This window comes from Lepisosteus platostomus, chromosome 20 (assembly GCF_059453375.1).
Source record: "Lepisosteus platostomus isolate fLepPlt1 chromosome 20, fLepPlt1.hap1, whole genome shotgun sequence".
NCBI lineage: Eukaryota > Metazoa > Chordata > Actinopteri > Semionotiformes > Lepisosteidae > Lepisosteus > Lepisosteus platostomus.
In genome coordinates this window covers 5592871-5610815 of record NC_142630.1, presented here as the reverse complement: position 1 = coordinate 5610815, position 17945 = coordinate 5592871, and the positions used below count along the sequence as shown (strand labels likewise).

The 17945-nt window shown below is 41.4% G+C and overlaps 1 protein-coding gene across 3 annotated transcripts in view; it reads left to right on the top strand.

Annotated features, from left to right (window-relative positions):
• The first annotated feature begins 4560 nt into the window (after positions 1 to 4560).
• The window catches only part of chst6 (carbohydrate sulfotransferase 6), a 28780-nt gene continuing 15395 nt past the window's right edge, over positions 4561 to 17945 (top strand). Inside the window, exon 1 of one of the 3 annotated variants that reach the window (XM_088614005.1) lies at positions 4561 to 4828. The gene's annotated coding sequence lies outside the window, so the exon portion shown is untranslated. The other 2 variants (XM_088614003.1, XM_088614006.1) reach the window with 2 other exon arrangements.

Below are 17945 nucleotides of genomic sequence, written 5' to 3'. Positions count from 1 at the left end.
AATTTAAGTGTGCAAGCTCGAAAATGTTTGAAAAAAAGATGGGAAAAAAATATCTAACCATTCTAGCAGTTTTTGTTCTGGCAAAATCAATTACAGCCATATATCTCTGTGTAAGAATGATTTCTACTAGTTAATAGAAATGTATTATTTAATCAACAAATCAAGTTTTCTTCCTGTGGGAGGAAATTGGAGCACCGGGAGACAACCCCCAGAAAAACTGGGAAAACTTACAAACTCCACACAGATAACATCCTAGGAATTGAACCCAGGGCCCTAACACTGTGAGGCAGCAATAGAAACCACTGTGCTGCTCCATTCTACACTGTAAAATAGCATTTTTTTAGCTAAACCTGCCAGCAAAATAATATTTGAATATTGGTATATACTGAGCATCAAAGGAAACTTTACTCTGTTTAAGCATATACAGTATGTTTTGAGAAAAAAAAGTTATTTTAAGAAATTAGAGATTTTTTTTATTTGATTTTGATTAGTTGTTCACCACTGCTAATACACTTTGCTGCATAAATGCTGAATCTTCTCATTAGTTAGAGAGCAGACTCTGCACAGCTGTTCAGGCAATGTAACCTGTTGAATATCAAATCTGGTTGAAATCACGAAAGGCAGACGCAGAAAGGAACCGGTATGTGCTCCTTATCAGAACGATGCCTCGGTGACTTGTTATGATGGAGAAACAGCTCTGGTACAACCTGACTGCATGGTGAAACATTGATCAGCTCCTGGCATGTCCTTCTACCTGATGCGACAACATTCCAGAACAACAAGTCATCAACTCCTGGTGCTTGTGTGTAATAACGGCTTGTATTTAAGATACAATGGTTATTCATTTGAGAGCCCAAGCCTTTATTTATTAACTGGTTAATGTGTCAACCAATGCATAACTGCTAATACACTTGAGTAACTTTGCTGCATAAATGCTGAATCTTCTCATTAGTTAGAGAGCAGACTCTGCACAGCTGTTCAGGCTGGTTAATGTGTCAACCAATGCATAAAAAATAATGTAGCGTTACTTCACCTAGGAATTAACTGGTTATTTATAGTTGTTGTATCTCCTGATAAGAGTTGAATAGGCCATACGGAAATTTTCACACAAAACATTTTCATATAACCGTAAGCAAATGTATCGGCACAGTAATCACTGTCGAAAAAAAAATATATATTTTCAGGGGGAGAGCATGGGGTTGGTTTTGATGTGGCGCCATGCAATCTGGCAGTATTTCCTGGGTCATGGGGCTGGAAAGACGTGTCATTGGGGATGTACACCATCGTGTGCGCCTTTCGGAAAATAAAACAGTGCCTGCTACCTCTTTAAAAGGGAAACCAGACATGCCAGGCCTCTTGGCTCTTACAATTATAAAATCTGTGTGTAGAAGCCAAGAATGAGGCATACTTAAGTCCAGGGAGTTGGCTTCTCCATCACCGCCTGGCTACTAGGACTGTGTATCGTTCCAAGGCTAAAAGCAGTGGGGGGAGGGGCATTCTTTTCTAATTAACAGGGGGACTCTGTTTTGATCTGTAAAAGTTTGGTTACCGCTCTTCCTCCTCAGTTTCAGGAACCAGGATGGCAGCCCTGTTCTCTCCTATTAGGAGGTTGCCTTAAGTATGGTAGTAGCACCCATTTATCATCTGTATTCCTCCCTTGGGACATCAACCCATCAGACATATGACTGAGCTGGGATTTAGAGCCACATTTTCCAGGTGTGCCACTCCAGAGAGGTGCTTAACTGGATTGAACTTCCAAATTTCCATGGAGAAGGTGCTTAACCTCCAGGAATCTCTGCCACACCGAAAACTTAAATACCTTGACGTGGAGACCATACGCAGCTGTGTGACAAAGCACCTAGCATAAAATGGAGCAAGCAAAAGCCTTACTGGTATCTCTTAATGCAGGCTTGCACATCGATTGGGGCCTGATGCAGAAGGCAGATGAAAACATCACAAGATGCAAGTCTATCAGATTTGCGTGAAAACTATAGAACAACAGCTCTACCACGGGTGAGCTGTTGATCTTTGTCCCGGTGTGAATTAAACAGATTGCCTTTTTTGCCTGAGGTTGCAATCCAAATGGTTAAAGAAGAGTGATAGCAAAGTCACAGGCCTGCCAGCTCAAACCGTACATGTTGTCCAAACATATGCTGGTGACAAGATAACCCATTAAACACAAATTGAACTTCCCGTCCTTTTCTGTTTTTCTTTGCTTTCATCTCCCCCCGCAAGGCAAATACCCCCCAGCTTGCTCTTCTTGGTCTGGGCGGTTGGGCGCAACTGCCTTGCCACTGTGTACAGACAGACATCCTTCAGGCAAGTGGGCTGCCACCCACATTTTACACACCTCCCACCACCCATCTGCAGCGCCAACGCCTGAGGCGTTTTTCACATTTTCCTAGAATCTCAGATCCTACAGATTAAAGGGCAAATGTTGTGTACAGTAGGTCACACTCTGCTGTAACAAGAAAAATGGTGCGGTGCACATGGTGGTTTGTGTTATGAGCTGGCCAGTGGCTGGCACGGCGGTGAGCGCTCACTGGAGACACTCGGAGGGGAAATGAGCTAACTGTGCTTTGGGGCTGCAGACCTTGCAGAACGTTCAGAATGCTGCACCAGCAAAGAGCACCTCTTATTAGAGCAAGAACGAAGCAGCCCAGAGAACAGGGAGAGGCTGTGTGCAGACCAGGGGAGCCTGAGATTTGCTCACTTGGTTGAGTACCAGGGTATGATCTCACGGGGACTCTTGGATCACCTCCTGCTTCACTGCTTGCCTAATGCAGCATGACTAGAACAGAGACGGGGCTTTTAGTGCTGTGTCAGCAGCAGATTTGTAGTCTGTCTAGGGCCGGCCAATGAGTGGGCTGTGCGGTGGCTCACACTGATGCCTCACAAGTCTTGTGTCCCGGGTGGAATTATAGACTGGGACACAGCATCTGTGTGGGGTTTGCGTGTTCACCTTGCGTGTCTGTATTGGCTTGGGAGCTGTGGGAAATGTGTTTTAACTCTAATTAATTATGGAATCTGTCTTTCACATATGACGGAGGTGGAAAATGAAAAACTAGGAAAGGTACCCTGTATAGCGATTGGACCTCATGGCACTCAATTCAGGCTTAATCTTAATCAGTTCATGTACTTCATCTCTTTGGCCAAACTGCTTTGTCTTGCACTCTGTAACACCTGGTCAGTAATCCTTGTCCCACTTGGACCAGCATGGTTTGTCACAAGAAGGATGCTTGTAAACAGGCCCGATTTGAAATATGATCATAACATTAAAAATTAAATGTCTCTTGAGAACTGTACCATAAAACTTTAAGTATAAACATTAACCAATTAAAAAAATATGAATGCATGTGATGCCTGGATGTTTGATCAAACAATCTTGCTTCAGTGACTTAGATGCACACAGGAAGAGAGGGTTTCAATGCCTTCCATAGCCTAGTGAGAGTGATACCCCCACTGCAGCTCTGTATGAAGTTGTAACGTTTACTCACTGTATCAGGTGCAATTACTCTACCGATAAAGGGCTTTTACTGTATTTTTTCTCTACTTTCTCTTCTTTACTTGGTTTGATACAGTAATTGTTACGTACTGTATATATGTAGTTTGGACTGTGGCCATGAATGGCACCTCCATGCCATAGTGCTGTGTATATATCGGAAATCTGAAATCATAGAACTTCACAGACTGTTCATCAATAATACTGTATGTTTGTTGAAGAGGCCACCAAAGAAATGTAATGGAATCGCCTCTGTGGTTTCAATTTTCTTATACTTCTTCTCTAATCCAGGATGTGTCCATTGTTTAAAATATATATGCAAAAGAAAATCAATCGCAACACGATTATAAAGAAAAAATACGATTTCTTCCCCTTTAAACAGAAAAGAATTGTTCAGTTCGAAGTCGCAGTAGGTTTGAAGGGGCCAAGATACTGTTTGGCAAACAGGAAGCAAAGCGAGTGAGAAACACTGACAAACGAAACCAGAGCAGCAGCCTGGCTCCAGATTTTTAACCCCTCACTCTGGGCAGCAACAGCCTCCTTCTTCCTCCAAACAAAGTCATGGAAAACATCATCATTATCAGGAAGCCGTGTTAGAACAGCTCCAATTACTTATTGCTAAAAGCAAGCAATGAAATAAAACCCAGGCGTGATACATATTTGTAACAAGTAAATAAGCTCTGGATGGCATTGCACACATATCCCAGATCCGTCATGTCTCTTTCCAGAGAACCGGCTTGTTCCTAACAAACTTTGAGCACTCTCTGTGTTCAACACTGTGGGCTGCCTCGTGTGTATGTATACTCTGTATAATTATGCCTCATGTGTGTATGTATAAATAGTTAAACAGTAAGGTAAATCTATTGGAAGGCATTACAAATTCAATAAACAAGAGCTGAAACCAAGACTTCTGTATTTTTAATTCTTCTAAAATCTTCATAAATCCTTTTTCTAACATTATTGCACAATTGCATGCAATTAGGGTCAGGATGTAAAACTGTATTGCTGCAGATTACTTCAGATTTTTGATTTTTTTTTTAAAGTGAAACTCATCTACAACTGGCTGGTTGTGCAATTCGGTTGTGCACAGCAGTTCCGACAGGGCTATAACTGGTCTTCAGTCAAGTGTGACGCGGAGGATTTCATGAAATCCAGCAGAGCCTGGTTTGGGCTGGAGCACAGGAAGAGGTGGCAGGACTTCTGCTCCCTTGAAGAGCAGCCTTCCTGTGCACAAGTCCCTCACTTTCCTCCTCAGCTGTTTGCAACTGGATTTCTTGCATTGCCGCAGCTTTGTAACAGCTCAGAATGTAAAGTCGTGCACGGAAGGTGAGTAAAATGTTTAAACTCTGCTTCTGTGTTTTCATTGTTTCCTTCAGATCTAATACAATAGAACAAAACTGAAGAGGTGCTAAAGAGCACATGAGTTTTTATTTTATGTGTGACGGGACAAAGACCTTTATACTTTCAGTGCATCAGGTGTTCATTCAAAGACTCAAGCAGTAGCTGTCCTATATATTTATATCAGTGCAGTTGATTGTTCAGGTCTTGAAAACTAGCTCTCATGCCTATCTAGTATTTGTAAATGCATGGTGATGAAAAGGATACAGTATTGTTGATTTAATGTTGTCTGTATTTCAGGATATTTTTATGATAGGTGAGCAGAATTATGCATCAGGTGCACTTGTATAAGACACCTTAAGTTACATTTCTCCCTCAGTTTTTTGTTTAAGCAATTCATGGGGTTTTGGGTGCTGTACAGTAAAACATTAAAGATAATATCCTGCATTAGTGCAGAAGCATCCTTATCTTATCTGTATTCAGTACTTATTTTATTTAACCAGAGCCAAGACCTGAAAAAATACAATGGGTTGCTAGGTGTGCATGATTCTTGTGTTCTGATTTTGTTTCACACTAACCCCACTCTTGTTGGAATGAAACACTTTAATATCTCCTCAATAATGAGTGACTTTTCTTTCTGTTCTGATCTTCTGAGTTTTCTATTGACACTGTGCGCTCATATTTATAAAGAAAATGTCTGAAAAAAGTTTGAGGCCAGTTTTTATGCACAAGACTGTTGTCTAGAAAAATAAGTTGTAAAATGAACTAATCAACCAGAAAAATTACAAAAATTAAAAAACTCTATCACAACTACATCTCATTATTATGCAAACCCTGGGAAAGGACAAGCTGACAGATATGGAGACAGAATCCCCTCCCCCAAAACCAAGAGAAGAAAAGTAGGAAACAGCTTTCTTCCTTGCAGGCTGCAAGTGCAGGCACCATACCTTCCTGTGATGACTCATGGGTACAAGTGCTACAGCGTTCTGATGCACAGCAATGTCTTCTCCATTCGGCACCTTAAGGTTTGCAGTCACTTCTTTGTCACCTGCAAACAAACTGAGATATTCCTGCTTAAATCCTGCCTGCCTGAATCAGAGGACAGAAGCCACTGATCTAACTTATGCATTGTTGGCTGATCAAAGCAGATCATGTAAGATGATCTTATTGACAAAAAATGTCTATTGGAATGGTCACCCTCTCTGGCCACTGCCAGACCCACTGAAATCATTAGGGCACATAGGAATCATTACATTTCCAGTGCATGAAATGACAGGGCTCATACCTTAAACTTTAAATACCTTTGCTTTACTGACTGATGGCTCATACTTCAGACTGCCAAAGGCTTAGATGATCCAGCTCTGCATGACCTAATGTCACTGACATTCTTCCCAGGGTATTGCGCTATCGAATCGCAGACTATGAAACATTTTGCTCCATTGCTCCAGTGTAGAAAGCCCTTCTCTAGCCTGGTGTGAAGCTTTTCTACCCAGGCAAGCTGAATATTATCCACAGCAGCCTATGCAATCTGTCTATCATGGAACATGAAGCTGAAAGATTTGTCGACCTATACTAATGTCTACCTACCAGGATGTACCTGACAGATCTTTTTTATTTTTTGTCTGAGCCACCTCCCTGGATGTAAAGGAATGTACTATACTGAAATGTTAAGACCAGTGAATTGTTTTAGGCTTAAAAGGAGAAACATGACATTATTGAAGTATTCAATAATGCTTAAAGGTGCTGACAAGAAACATGCAATGGACATTTTCAATATCAGCAATGAAAGGTCTGTGAGAGTCTAGTAACAGCTATCCCTCATGTTGGTACCCTAGCGTCTTTCAAGTAACAGCAAAATGAGATCCACCTATCTCACCAGTTAAATGGGCTGAAACGCCTCCTTTCATTTGTAATATTAATGTTCTAATGTTCCAGCTCCTTTTGATTTCAGTGAATAACAACTATTCTCTAACTCTTAAAGATTTCTTGTTATGCTTCCCAATTTATGGAGACCAAATGCCACAAATTAAAAAGAAAATCAGTGCTATGCCATTCAAGAATTGATTAAATTTAGAATTCAGAAATTAGAATTGATTTACAATTAGCTGTTAATTCAATTCTTCACTCTCTGCACTGTGTCAGGTCATTCCATGCCTGCTCACACTGACGATCCCCTACCTACTGGAAGATTGTTACACTGAGTATCTGTTGGTACAATCTGTTGGTAAATCTAATATAAAAAAGGCATTAATATCGTTTTAGCTTTTGCCTCAAACTGGTTTATCTTTTAACTGCAAATTGAAATATTAATTGTGTTTAATGCGTGACTTTCCCCTCTTTTTTTCACCTTTGTTGTGAAATACCTGCAGATAATTGGCTGTGAAAAGGTTCTGCTATATGTCAAAAAAAAGGTGTTGCGGTTGTTGGAAGGTAAGGGAAGGTGTTTGTAATGAAACAGCACTTTATCGAAACTGTGTAACGCGTGCTCAACTAGAGAAAAGCAACATGGCACTGAACTTCTGGGGAGTAAAGGCTGATGATTAGCATTTGCCAAAATTGAACCTGAATTGAACCCCAAAAACTCTGGCATTAACAGGCATATCTGGAGAAGTGTTTACTGTATTTTGGGGCTGCCGGATGCTGAAGGCCATTTTGTAAGAAGGTGCTTTTCCAGCAAGAGCTTTTGTAATTTCTTATGGGCTGCAAATAATGCAATAAAGAGATAATAAGGAGAGATTGATGTAGAAAACTGAGCCCCAGTCAAACAGCAGGATCTGTTGTTGTTAGACTGCTTGTCTACCTACAAGAGGTTTAGGTGATTCTATGCCTGTTATTCTGAGTGGTGATGCTGAATGTACTTTTTGTAGAAAAGGATGTACAGTATATTTACATTGTAATTCTTGTTGTTTCACACTGTGTTACTGGAGAGATTTTTACAGTCTCTTCCCTTCGTTGACAACAGCAGGAAGTGAAAAGGGCAACATCAAGGACACACGCTGCATTTTTATCACCTCTGCAACACTTTAATTGGCTTATCTCATGAAGTTTTCCACTGAGCACTAAAGGCTGGTAGAAATTTATAACAGATGTATATATGTAATTTCAAGAGCATTTGTTTATTTTCTGACCAGCTGTATAATTTGAAAAATCCCCTTTTCTTTATTCGTAGCATAAATGTGTTTAACAGTGTGCTAACTAGAACAATGAGAGCAGATATATCTTGAACTCTGCAGAATCCACTTGAAAAGTGATTCTGTAGAAAAAAAAGTATGCAGTTTTATCTGGATTTACAGGAGTTTAAACCAGTTAATTTTGGGGGATAAAGCAGCAGCCCAATATCACAGTAACCTTCAGTTCACCCCATTTCCCCTTTCAAACACAAGAAGTAAGGTTTAAAGATAGGAGAGGTTTTACTAAGACACAGGACAAGTGGAAGACATTGCCAAGCCATATTACAGTATAGATACTGGCCCACTGTAAACTCAGTATCTTAATGTTCATGTAATATCGGATACTACAATACCAACTTGTGGATAGATTTAAATTGGATAACAATTGCATTGTTAACAAGTGATTTATGGCTTTTGATTCTGTAAAACAATCAGATAGGACATCTGTGAAGCACGCATGAAATGAGTGGGAAGGAATTAAAGACACCACTAAGTAGTTATCACATTTCCTTTGGCACAACTCTTCAGTTGTGTAATTTCAATTTTCCCAGCAAACATGTGACACAACTTTCACCACCCTCCACACAGCTGGGAGATGTGTGCGTGACACCTGCCGTGGGTTTCAAATGAGACCTATTCTGCTGGAAAGAGCTTTCCCACCAGCGAATAGCTTCTTGAATTGACATGCTAGGCAAGCTTTATAATTGAAAATAAGGGTGTTTCCCAAGATGCTTAATTAAAACTACCAGAGAGACTCACTTGGAGAGCAGGCGAATCCCTGTGATCCTAAAGGTGCAGGTTTAAACCTGGGTTACATTGTTACTGGCTCATCTCTCGGTGGGCAGCAAACAATTGGAAGAGAGTCTCCTTGGTTTGGTGGGCTTGAACCCTCCAGGGGGTCCTAGGTTTGTCCAGGCCAAGGGGCCTTAGACCTTGCAGTGTTGTCTATGAGATAGTGCCCTCCTGCCACTGGTTCTAACTCTCCTCCTGGGCACCTTGAGTCCTCTGTGTGTGAAATGATTCATTTATCCCACGTCTAACTTCAAGTTAAAATTAAAAGCATTAGAGCATTTTTTAAATATTCAAAAGTGTTGGACATGAAACACATACCATGCAAAAAGACAAACATGATTTGAAGTTAGGGTTGCAACAAGTATTTGAGAGCTCACCTGGAATGAAATGACCCAAGTATCACAAGGCCTGAAGGAAGGTTGGGGGAAACTTTGATTTAGACCACAACATCAAGCAAATGGATCTTGTTTTTTACGAAATGCAAAACATCTTATTACAGTGTTTGCTTAACTGTTTTCACTCACACCACTTTTTCTTCAGTCCCAGTTTTTTTATCAGCAGTCTTGTTTTTTTATATTGACACTGCACGTTGGCAGCTGTTCTGTCAGCATATTCCTGTCAGTTAAGGAATGTTTAAAGTACCTGAACTTCAAATACCTTGTCCTTTATCACAGAGAGAACCAGATAAAAGTTCGTTTCAAGTCAGCAGAGGGGAATTTTCCAGGACTACCTGTGTGGTTATCAGATACTCCTCATTAAAGCAGTGACAAGAGAGAAGTCCATGATTGACCTCGATGGTAAACCCTACCAGCTGCTCCAATTTTAAATGCACAAACAAAATACAGCGCAGCTGAACCTGGCAATTTGGAGATTAAACAAATATAAAGAGAAAGGAGAGAATAGAGAAGGAAAAATGAAAGCATTGTTTATTTGCGAGGTAGCCAAGGGAAAATAAGTCAACACAAAGAGTGAAAGGAGAGCACACTGTCTTAAGCTTCTGAATGGATTTACTCACCGTGTAACGGATTTTCCCTCAACCCAGAGCCTCCTTCCTATAAAGCACGTGGGACTGTAGGGGAGCAGAAAGAGTGTTTTTCCAAAAAAAGGCAAAGGCCACAATATTTTGTTGTAATATTGTTACAAATGGGAGCTTACAAAAACAGAGAAAATGAGGAACTGACCAAGCAGAATCATCAATGAGTCAAATACATAATCTCATAAATAACCCACCACAATTAAGGGCTTTGCCAAGAATATACCTGAGTGGTTGGTATGATCAGAGGTACATGAGTTCTTTGTTCTCTGACACAGCTTTGGTCAAAAGAATACTAATTCAGGCACAGTGGGTTAAACAAATATATGTTTAAAAATGACAACACACACTAAACATACAACGTACAAGATATCTATTTACAAGTTTATAGTCGAGGTGTCCCAGAGATCTATGTCTAGACCACCCAGAAAAACCCCAGACTGCTACCAAGTATTCAACCTCATTAGACCACAAAGTCCAGAGTCAGATAAAGCTGTCTTCCAACACAGCAGCCGGGTCGCTCTCCCGTGGAGGGTGGTGTTTAGACCCTGTGCGAGGCAGCGATTCCGGAAACAGGACCACAGACGGGGTTTACTGTGAAGGCAGTGAGGGGTCACAGCTCGTGATCCAGTGCGCAGGGGGAAGCAGCCTTAGGCATCCAAGTCCAGACGGGTCCAGGCAGGTAGTCAGGGGTTAGTCCAAGATCCGAAAGGCCAGGTAATCCGTCCGGGACAAACACAGGATAAAACCCCCAGACGAGGGGAAGCCGGACACAGACACGCTGACACGGAACAGTAGCCCATGCTCTGAGCCGAAGTGACTTACAGAGACTGCTGCAGAGTTACCATGTAGCCTTGGTGTCCCCTTTCAGAAGGAGACAGCGAGTCGGCAACTCGATCGGGTGGCGCAGGCCTGATCTCCGCCAGCAGGGGAGTGTGCACTTCGCCAGCGCCTCCGCACCTCTTAGTCTGTGCAGTTTTGTGTAGAAGAGTGGAAGCCGAAGCAGACGAAAACTATTTGCCTCTTAAGATTGACATGATCCTTATTCACGGACAGAAACCTAACATTCTGGTGTTACAGTGGGCAAGACCAGAATCTAAATTCAAAAGCTCCAAACATTAAACATGTTGCAGGCCATGTCATCATCAACCAATCAATGCACACAGTGTCACAAATTCTTAACTGCAGCCAAAACTGGGATCCTGGCCGTTCTGTGAATGGGCAGGGGTGCAGCAGTGTTAGGACTCTGGGATTGGGGTTCAGCTCCCATTCATGGAAGCCCCTGCCTCAGCTCCTGTCAGCCTCTCAGCAACCCTGTGATGGGCTGGCTGGGAAGACAGGACTGGGTTCTGGAGATGACCGAGTCAAGGAAGTATGGGAGCAGTATGTGGGCACTGGTTTCTGCCTCATTTATTCTCGTCTTCCTTCTCTGCCTCTCACGTGTTGCTGTTATAATGACATTAAAGTCTGTGAGGAAGTGGGACGCGGGATCAGTATTCCTTCATTGCAGAGAGGAATAGTTTTAATATTCTACAACGCACGCCAGACGATCATCTCCAGCTGTTGCCTTGCAGTTGGCTCTTGTGTCCTAGGGCCCCTGATCACGGGGTGCAGATGTGTGTGACAATGCACATGCCAACCACATGTCAGTGAAGATGAACTGCCATCCTGCAGTGTCTTCCTCAGCGGGGACAAACTACAGTTGAAACAAATGGGGTACATTTCCAATATATTTCCCGTATGGGGAACCATTTCTAAGAAAGCATAAAGATAGATGTGTCTTTCAATATTAGGGAGCCTCTATAGCTCTTGGGTTCTGGGACTGATTCCAGCTGGCTGATCCTGCTGTGTGGAGTTTGCATGCTCATCCCTGCATCCCTTGCTTGCAAGGGTGTTTGATGACTGCTCCAGTTTCCTTTCACCTCCTAACAACATGGTTTTAAAATTAATCGACATATTTAAGTTGCTCTTGAGTGGTGTGTCTGTCCAATGATGGACTTTTGACCAAGTCTCATCTTGTGCTTCTCTTGTCTCTTCCCTGTGCTTCCTGGACAGGTCCTGCTGGGCTCCAGGACACTTAGCAGAAATATGTAACTTTCTGATAATAGATGTATATAAAAAACAATCTCCCTGCTGCACCCCAATTACACCAGTCCACAATACCTAAAGTTACAAGATTTCCCTTTGAACGTGTTTACTGTTTTGAAGGATAAAACTCTTCTTCGAAGGTTTAAATCATCAGGCTGAGATTTAGAAAGAACAGAATCTTAGGAAAGCCTTATTTCGGAATGAAAATCTCTATTTGTTAATTTCTTTGCTTTTTTAAATATTGTTTTTAGCTTTGCGGTTTTGTAATAACTACGCCTGTACCTCAGTAGTATTTTTTTCATGTATCTTTGTCAGTAGCCCCGAGAATCTCCTTTTCTTTCATTTCTCATTTCCAGTACCCGTCTTAATGTATTCTTGTTCAATATGAAAACTTTAAATATAGAACTTAATTAGCTTTTCGGGCTATTCATTTACTGAAAAACTGTATACTTGTGTAAGTATTCAGTTTTCAGCTTTGACAAAAAGCTGAACCACAAACTACAAAAAGGTGCCAATAAAAAAGAATACATGAATATTAAAGTCAGTCCAATTGGACAGGACCACTCCCGTTATATTTAACATGCTACAGTCAGTAACTGGTTGGGCTCATTGCTAATTCACCACGCTGCAATTGGATTTAGCAACCCTGCTAAATTTAGTCCTATCACACTGACAGGACTGTCTAATCCTAATGCCTTATCTGTTAAGGTTGATACGCTGAAACCTAAGAACGTGTTCCCTGCGGTTGAATTCCCATGCAGATCTTTTTTTTTTCTTAGAGTTAGAAGTTTGCGCATAATTTGACCGCAGTGAGGAACCATAATAATGTTTCAGAACATTTTTAAGTGTATAAGAAGTGAAAATTGTTTCGGCTTTACGTTGTTCATAACAGCAATGTTTTCGCTTGAGTGATAAAACTGAACCTCTAACTTGAGGTTTCCTGAAACAAAAAGAGTTATCAATTTTAGTAGCTCTTCTCTTCTGCCAACAGGTGCGTTTGAGTCACTCAGAGATAAATCACAAGGCAGCTCTATCTACACAGGCGTATAAAGTATCAGTTGTTCGCTATTAAATTATAGGGAAATAATACATCATGTTTAGTTTTTATGGATGTGCAGGAAATAACATACAAATCTGGGCACCTAACAATTATTTTTCGTGTTCTTTGCTTATACTGTACGTTTGTTATTCTTTTAATTTTTAAGGTAGGACAAATAATGTGTAGTAGTCAAAACAAAACGGAGTCCAACGACTTTTCCTGGGGGGTGGGGGGCAGGTCGGTACTCCCCAGTCTTCCGATACCCACCCCCGCCTCCTCCAGCCACGTCTGAAAGCTGTTCTTTGTGTACAGACCCCACTCTGTACTGAGAGCTGCGAGTCCTCTGAACTGTCAGCAGCAGCCTAGAGAACGAAAACGGGATTTTATCCCTCTACGTCTTTGTTGAGGTAAGCAGAATTACGGCGGCTTATTAAAGGGAAGACTCGGCAGTTTGTATTTGTCTGGCTTTTTGGTACAGGAGAGTCGGTATCTAAACTTGGATGGCTCGAAGTAACGCTGACTTGGGTAAGATGTGTAAGATGGTAAAACGGTGTATGCCGGAGTTACATTTCTGGAAGAGCCTTGGGCGTTAAGTTTAAAATTTTGTTTCTCGAGTTTTTGCAGCAGGAGAAACCGGGGGATATTTTTCTCTGCGTTTTTTTTTGTGTGTGTGTGTTACTCGAATGACAATTAACGTGACCGGAGAGCTGATCAGTCCGAGAGTCTTGAAACTGGTAACGAGTTCAGCGGGAGGCGATGATCCAGTCAATGAGTTTCAGTTTCAGGAGCGCCAGTGAGGGCATGATGAAGCCCAGAGAGATCATCCCTGTCGCACGTGTGAAACGGAGTGAATGATTGAAATGAGCCGATACATGCCGACGGTGACATTAAATAGTTGCAAATCTGCACTGAAACCTTTCTGGCTTCAAACAGACGTTGCTTTAATAAGGTTAACAAAAGAAACAACTAATTACCTGGATCTGTGTGTTTGATAATTAGAAGTTGCTGCGGCACAGGCCGGCCTCTTAATAAATTCGATGTGTCTGTTCTCGTAGTTGTAGTATAAAAGCAGAGTATTTTAATGTTACCCTTCGGTGACTGATGTAATGTAGGTTTTTTTTCTAGTACATAAATGGCTGTAATTAGAGCACTACTGCAATAACAAAACACAGTAAATTGCTGGCGATTAGAACATTTCTCTGTATCAGGGTACTAGTAATGATGTGGGCTCTACACGGGGTTCCAGCGCGCCTCTTGCCAGACTGACCTGCGAGGCCCACCGTTTTTCAATTAAATAATAAGGAATATTATTTTTGACAGGTGCAAATCACAGCGTGTTCCCGTATTCGCATTTCTCCGTTGTCTTTTGAAGTTTGAAATCCCATGCTCCTTGCTTCTGTTAAAAAAAAAAAAAGTGATTTGATCTTTCTGTTAATCTGGTACACGCTGGGGGGAAGGACAGAAAGGCTTACATGAATAAATCGTGACCGTCTCCGGAAACACGCCGCTCATCTGCCGTTTTAAAGAGAACCTGCAGTCGCTAATGCAATTAAACATTGTTATGCTATAAGGTGATGTACCCATTTCTGTGTCTCTTGTATATATATAGATATATATGTAGTCAATAATAATTTAAGGTTATTAAATGTTTCCATTACCCCCGTGTTGTCCGCGTTGTACTCGTTAGACTGCAATTGCTTGACGTTTTGTTTATATACACACATACACCCTGTATACTCTTTAGTCTGTGTAAACACGAATTTGTGTACAGAGTCAGTTTTCCGTATTTGATGTCTTGTATAGTTGTTTCATGTCGCTGTACTGTGTTTCTTTCATTCGGATGTCCTGAACCCATCTGTTGCGGTTGCAGGGAGATGTTTTTCAGAATAATCCTAACGGAAATATTCAAGCTCTTTCCCAAGAAGATCAGGCATCAGTTCCTAATATTGTGGAATAGTGGGATTGTTTGGTGGGAAATTTTATCCAACATCTACTTTTAACTAAAAAAAGTGATGAAGTATTTGTTGCGTAAAGTGCACATTTTAAAATAATTGCCATAGTAGCATTTCTAACAGTGTTTATTTTTGAGTATTCATTTACCATAAGCTTCTTTATAAAACTCCAAATAATACTGAGTTTTTCTGTGTCTAACTCATGGCAGAGGAGCCAGGGTACTGTTGGGTGTCTACAGGTCTACTGTCTGGAAGTGAAGTGATGATTGACACAGATCTTTGTGTGCTAAGTGGGGAAACTAAGCAGTTAGGGTGTACAGAGTTGGACAAGTTTATGTGGGGGTACCTAAAAAGTATGCCATTTCAGAACTGTACTTCCATGATCCAAAAATCACAGTATAGATAAGATAAGATCACTTTATTGGCCATATACAATTTCTTGTATGAGGAATTTGTCTTTTCGCAGACCCCAACTTGCTCTCCTTGAGACACACAGACAGGGAGAGAAGCTGGGGCCCCTGGAGCATTTGAGGTTAGGGGCCTTGCTCATTCTGTATATGAAAAATAATCCTCAATTTTTCAGTGTGCTCTCAAATCAAGCACAGTTTACAGTCCCTCTGGAAAAGAAACTCTATTCCATGCGCCTTGCTGAAACTGAGGCTGCTAAAATGACCTCAGATACTCATTACCTTCTCTACCAATGATCTCACACACAGCTGATCTCACGTTAAGAGTAGAGAGCTAGACAGAAATAAAAAGGAGAAACTTCTGCACTGAAGACTAAAAAAGATGGAAAAACATAATATTTTCCTTTTAAGGGCTCCACAGCTGAAACATTGTTTCTTTCTTTTTTTCTAAGGCTTAAGCATTGAATTCATTTGTATCTGTTTCAAAGCACCACGTGTAAAATAAACCGCAGTGCGGTCTGGTGTTGGAATTAAAAAGAAATTGTACACGTTGCAGTTGTTGCTCTTGTGTGTAGGTGATGACCATGAGCTTCTGGGGACAGCAGGTGGGACTGTAGGCTGGGCTCAGGCAACATGAGGAGAGTCCAGGCTGAGAGCGCTTGTGCAGTTGCTCCCCTGTTGCCTGTGATTGCCCACCCCTGCTGTGTTGTCATGCTCAGGTTGTTGTGTTCTGAAAGCCTGAGATGTGTTTTCTCAGTATCAGTGTGAAGATGGCTTTTAACCACTCCTCAGTCATGTGTGTGACTTCTGTTCACTGAACTTGGAATAATTTCCAGGATCAGCCTTTCCATCCATCCATTTCCTACCTACCCTTCCCCTCCAATTCAGGGTCAGAGGCAGCAATGCTAACCCGGTGCTGCCCTGAGCCTTTCCTATTATCTTTTAACTATTAAAGACTTGATTGGAAACTCCTCTCAGCCGTCTTTTACATAAAATAAAATCTGACTTGACTCTTTCAGGAGATTGATTAGGCAGCAGTGTGGAGCAGTGGTAAGAGTTTCAGACTCCAGCAGTGGACAGGGTTCCCCTGCATTGAAGTGAATGGCACAACACCAAGCAAAAAACAGAGCACACACAAACACACCAGATTCTGGGAGGTTGCCCTTAGGTGTCATGCATATTTTTTTTTACTTTGCCACTTGTTCTGACAAGACAGGGAGAGAAGCTGGGGGGTCAGAGCACAGGGTCAGCCATTTATACGGCACCCATGGAGCAGCTGGGATTAAGGGCCTTGCTCAGGGGCCCAACGGAGTAGGATTCCTCTGCCAGCCGCAGGATACAAACCGGCAACCTTCCAGCCACAGACGCAGATCATTAGCCACAGAGCCACCACAAACATGCTGCTGCAGCAATAAATCATTTTAGAATATAGAACGAAGAAGAATTTGTACAAAGGAGAGTGTACAAGGTTCAGCTACTGCGAGAGCTCCAAGCACATTTCTGCCAGTTTTGTCTGAGTCTCCACTTTTAGATACAGGTCACAATCTTTCATAATGCTAAGATTCGCTGTTGTATACTATCAGTTCTTTTTTTTCAGTGGATCAAACCATAGTATGGAACCAACATAAGATCAAAGGTTTAAAAATTAACTCAGGGCATTTTGCATGTGTTAGTGTAGAGTAGGACTGATGTTCTGTCTTAAGTGACCCAGATCTGCATTCTGTGATTTGAGTTTTCAGAGTTTTGGAGTAAATGGTTTAAACAATACCCGGAAACTGAATAAAGCTGGTTTCATATGTAGGTTAGAATTTGGTTTTTATGCTGAAATGTGCTGAAGGTGTGGACAAGTTCCAGGGTGTTTTTCTGGCTTGCTCAGCTTTACTACATGCGTTTTTCCAAGAATACTGCTGTAATTTAATTGACTTTCATTATACTTTTTATGGTGGTTAAAAGTTTGTGTGAAAAATTGACAATGTTTCTTGAGTAATGTTTAATCCCAGACCATTGTTTTTATTGTCATTGCATCCTGTAAAGAGTATTATAACTTGGTCTGTTCCCTCGTAAGTTTTTGTCATACCAACTGCTTTCTCAGACAATATGTGTTGTGTGTTACACGAGGCTGTGGTAACCACGTGTAACACCAGTCATCTTCCCCAGTTCATAGCCACCTATTCATCTTTTTATATGTTACTTCGTTTCCTGGAATAATTGGTCGGCAAACAAGACGCTCATTGGCCGAAATCTGGCATGTATTTCAAAAAGTGCTGAAATACTTTCAGCTATATTTAATTCTGTTCTTCAAGCAGGTCAGGTTCATCTGAGGGTAAGAGTGTGTCAGTTGCTGCAGAACAAATTAATCTAATGATTCAAAACAACACAACTGATTATGTAAGATCTCCTTATACACAAGGGACGCAAAATGAGTGAGTGCCATTGGCAACTGATGGGCACATAGAGATACCGATTTCTCACAGGAAACAATCAGTGATTCTGTAATGCACCTCTATACTTCTATACAAAGGAAGTGTATAGCAGGAGTTTGGAAGGAAGGTTAGATAGTGATCTTGCCTGCTTTCTCTCTCCTGTGTGTATATGTATAGATCTCGGCTTATAAACTTCTCTTT